Raw genomic sequence first — 615 nt, forward strand, 5'->3', positions numbered from 1 at the left:
TAATATTTTGTTTTCTTTTACATATATAAATTACATATTTTTACATGATATAATAAAATAGAAAGAAAATTGTTTTGATAAATTTTTTTCTACAGTTTTCTTTTATAATCAATTCCAGTCTACACACTAAATACAAATATTTCAATTTATTCCTTTTTTTTCCCCTTTCTTGTTCCTTCCATTTCACAATTTTTTTTTTCATTTGATCGACAAATTCACTCTCCCAAATTCCCCCTCTCAGATCCTCCTCAAGATATTATATACGTCTATAATACATAATTATATATGTAAACTTTTGAGTATCAATAAAATTAGTGTGTAAGGTAAACTTATTAATAAACACGAAGTTCATTGACGAAAATACACTTTCGCATTGTTACGTGCTTCCGTAGATTGATGATATTTTTAGTCCTACATTTCATAACTTGAGAACTATAAATCAATCACTAAATTTTTTTAACTAACCTATAATCCAGCATATTTGGTATAAGTTTGTATATGTTAATTTTTTTTTTTTCAATTTTATTTATTTATTGATATTTACAACTGTATAAAAAAATACAACCAGTAAATTGGATCATAATGACATAATGATATGATACAGGATGTAGAGAA

General features: G+C 24.1%; 1 protein-coding gene across 1 annotated transcript in view; it reads left to right on the plus strand.

Moving 5' to 3' along the window:
- Positions 1-615, plus strand: part of LOC106683622 (uncharacterized) — a 51,961-nt gene that overhangs the window by 23,584 nt on the left and 27,762 nt on the right. The gene's annotated exons all lie outside the window — the stretch shown is intronic.

This window comes from Halyomorpha halys, unplaced genomic scaffold, assembly GCF_000696795.3.
Source record: "Halyomorpha halys isolate HHAL.00 unplaced genomic scaffold, Hhal_1.1 Scaffold1.1, whole genome shotgun sequence".
NCBI classification, from domain to species: domain Eukaryota; kingdom Metazoa; phylum Arthropoda; class Insecta; order Hemiptera; family Pentatomidae; genus Halyomorpha; species Halyomorpha halys.